This window comes from Populus trichocarpa, chromosome 5 (genome assembly GCF_000002775.5).
Source record: "Populus trichocarpa isolate Nisqually-1 chromosome 5, P.trichocarpa_v4.1, whole genome shotgun sequence".
Classification (NCBI taxonomy): domain Eukaryota; kingdom Viridiplantae; phylum Streptophyta; class Magnoliopsida; order Malpighiales; family Salicaceae; genus Populus; species Populus trichocarpa.
In genome coordinates, this window is record NC_037289.2 from 9,012,626 (window position 1) to 9,016,742 (window position 4,117).

Here is a 4,117-nt window from a genome sequence, read left to right on the forward strand (position 1 = left end):
CAGATGGTTCTTGATTTATTTAATTAAATACATGCATGCATTTTTTATATATATAATTCAGATTTTTATTGTAAAAAAACACATTTGAAAATTTTGTATATTTATTTTTTTTCAAAAAATATTATTCGACCTACGACGAAGCACATATCAAATAATTATTAATATACTAAAACTCCTTGACATCTCACTGTAGTAGTGAACAGTGAAATGCTAGGGCATTTTATAATTTTATCCTCCAACATTTAGTTTACTGGGTATTAGACTTTATAATTTGTTTTGATTTACTTTCTATAGAGTTATTATGGTATTATGACGTAAGTCGTGAGTTTTACGGGTTAGTCATATTAACTCGAGCTTTTTTTTTCCTATTTTTTACATTTATTTTTTTCTCAACTTCATCTTTCAATATTGGGTTGATTAAAAATTAGGTTTTAGAATCATAATTATTTTTTGATTTGCTTTATATGGGGTTATCATGATCTCATGACCTAAGTCGCGAGTTTTGCGTGTTAACTAGGTTGACTCGTGTTTTTTTTTTAATTTTTTTTTTCAATTTCATCCTTCAACATTGGGTTGATTGGGAATTGAACTTTATAATTTTATTTCAATTTGCTTTCTATGGAGTTACCCTGGTCTCCTCACCCGGGTTTGACAGTTTAACCCGAGTTGAATTGAGTCATTGTTGTTGTCCTTTTTTGTATTTGATTTTATTTTCTATTTAAACCTTCAACATTGGGTTGATTAAAAATTGAGTTTCATAATTTTTTTAATCTGATTTCTATGAAGTTATCACAATCTTATAATTCAAGTCGCTAGTTAAGATCATTGACTTTAGTGTTTTTTTATACTTTTTTTAGTTGATTATTTTTTTCAATCTCATTCTTTAAAATTGGATTGACTAAGAATTAGGCTTCATAATTTGTTTCAATTTGCATTCTATGAGGTTATCCTAATCTCATGACCTAGGTCACGAGTTTTTTTGGTTGACATGGATGGTTTTTTTTTTGTCTTTTTTTAATTTTATGCTTCAACATTGGGTTGATTGTGAATTGAGCTACATAATTTATTTTGATTTGCTTTTTTGTGGTTATCCTGATCTCATGATCCAAATTTAAAAGGTTAACCTGGGTTGACTCAACCTTTTTTTTTTTCAATTTTATCTTTCAAATTTAGGTTGATTGAGAATTGGGTTGAATATTTTTTTGTGTTTGCTTTCTATAAGGTCATCAGGGTCTCATGAACTGAGTAACAATTTTTTCAAGTTAACCTGAGTTGATCCGAGTCACTCTAATATGTTATCATTTCAATACTTGAAAAAACAATGTCGTCTTGATTTTTTTAGTTAAATTATATTTTTATCAATCATCCGGATTGTCTTTGAACCTACCAAATTGACTAGGTCACATGAAGTCAATCCCTATATAGTTTTAATTTTTTTCTACTAAAAACACATTAACGACACCTTGATATTTTTTTATGTTAAAAAAAAATTAATTTTACCCACAGCATAGCGCAAACAATTATCTAGTGCAAGACTATTTGATATTTGCTATGCTAGATCATTGTCCCTTATTGTTTACTTGAGTTCTGAGGAATTTGGTAGTTAGTGTAAAACATTCAAGACGTGATGTCTTTTAGAAAAATAGCAATTTGTAAAGAAGTAAATATGTTTTCTTCCTCTCTTTTTTTCTAGATAGAGGAGACCTATATTTACTTGTTTAATCATATCTTGTTATTGATATCAGGGGATAGAGAAATTTACTAAAAGAGCGGATTATTGGCCTCAACCCATCAGAAAAGGTTTTCCAAATTTTGTATGTGGAGAACATTTTTTTTTTAATAAGAGTAATTGTATTAAAGGGAAGAAATTGTTCAGAGTAGAGGCATACCCCCAAGAAGTACAAATGCTTGTTACCTTATTCTATCTGACCAAAAATAACAAGGAAAAGAAGCAAAAGCTAAAAAGAAATTTAAAAAGGACAAAAGCAGACTAAGAAGACAAATAGTAGATGAGTCGGTTGACCAGTTTATAGAAATTTCTTAACTAGTCGATCAATTGATTACATGTGAAACTGTGCTAAACAGAATCTCAAAATCAGCAAGAGTGATGGTATCTGATGACTCTCAGAGGCGCCAAATGGACCTAAAAGTAGCTGAGATGTGAAACATTGGTTCGAGCTCTACCAAAGAACCGAACCAAATAAAAAATGTTCTTGCAAAAATCTTGATGAGATCAGTAAATCTGATGAAAAACTAGGTTATTTTTCTCATACCAAATAAAATAAATCGAGGCTAATAGGGCTAACCAAACCAAATAAAAAATGTTCTTGCGAAAATCTTGATGAGATTAGTAAATTTGATGAAAGACTAGGTTATTTTTCTCATACCAAATAAAATAAATCAAGGCTGATAGGGTTAACCGAACAAATAGAAGCATAAATTCCTTCTTTCTTTTCAGTTACGTGTATGCCTACTAAAGTAAATGACGTCATGTCAAAGAAGGCCAACCCATAAGGGTCATTCTCATGATAACACTCCAAACTGTAGTAAAGAAAAGGCACTAAAAGAATAAATATTCATATGTTGCAACTTGCGACCTTTAAATGATACATGTCAAAGAGAGAATGATCTAAAAAGCATGTAGTTTGTTCATGATATTAAGATGAACCATAGAGGCAAGTCATAGGATAAAAGAGTGTCTCAGGGTGAAACTTGGGAACCAAAGAAGATGGTGTATAAAGTCTATGAGTTTGGAATATCTAAGAACCTCCCAAGTCGAGTCAATAGAAAACCTCCTCGATGATGACCATTTCAGACATAATGGTCTGGTAAGACACTCCTAGGGTTAAAAGTAATCGAGTCCCAAATAGGCTGGAGCTCTAGATTACCCGATGGAAAAGCCCAAGTATCTCCCTCAATGATGTCTAAGACCTTAGCATTCCACAGTAACCCACTAGAAGTGAGCACCCTAAAAGGCACTAGGTCGCATAATCATTGCCTATTTGGCAACCAATAGTCTAATCATAGAGAGGTAGTAGTCTCATCACCAATATCATCACCAATACTAGAGACAAACTTTCCTATACATCAATCTCTATTGAGTATAATCTTTCTATATGACCAAGGGACACTAAAAAAAGCCTGACATGCCAGAAGGATCTGCCTCTGAGCAGAACACTATTGACCTATCACAACCAAACTGATGATCTATCTTAAAGCAATCGCCAAACATGCTTGAGAATAACCGCTCTATTCCAAATTTGAGCCATCTTTTTCCTATGCCACCCTCCTTAAGAGGATAACAAACATATGTCCATGCTACCTTAGCCCCTAAGTGGGAGAGAGAACAACCTTTCCAAAGGAAGGTGACCAAGATACCTTCAATCCTCTTAATAATAGAGTAAAGGAGAATAAAACATTGAAGACTAGTAAACCTGGATGGAGAAGAGAACTGATTTGATCAATTGAAGACACCCAGCATAAGTAAGAGAGATTGAAGTCTACAGTTTAATCCTGGAGAGAATCCGTTTCACTAAAGGCTTACAATCAAAGTGAGTCAATCTAGTAAATATCAATGGGACACCCGGGTATCTTGACAGTAGAGAACCCAGCTTGAAACTTAAATGATCCTGCAAAGAGGTCCCAAGCTCATCATCAACTCCTGATAAGAAGACTAGGCTCTTCTCCAAATTTATAACAAGACCAGACAACACTGTAAAATCATCCATAGCCTTCCTCACAATCCTAACTGATTCCATATCTACCCGACAATAGATATAAGGTTATCAACAACGCACAAGTGAATAATGGTATTTTGCTGGCACCCCTAATGATAACAAAACCTTAGATTCTGTAAGGCCTCTCTAAGAATGCCTCTTAAACCCTCCATAACCAGAATAAACAAATAAAAGGATAAAAGATCAACATGCCAAAAACCTTTGGAAGATGGGAAGAAAACATGACCCTCTTCATTCATAGCCATAGAGAAATGAGTCATAGACATGCATACCTCAGTCCATCTACCCATGACACCAGGTACTCCAATAGCTCTTAAACTTATAAAAATAAAATCTCAATTAACTGTATCAAAAGCTTTCCTGATGTCGATTTTCAAAGC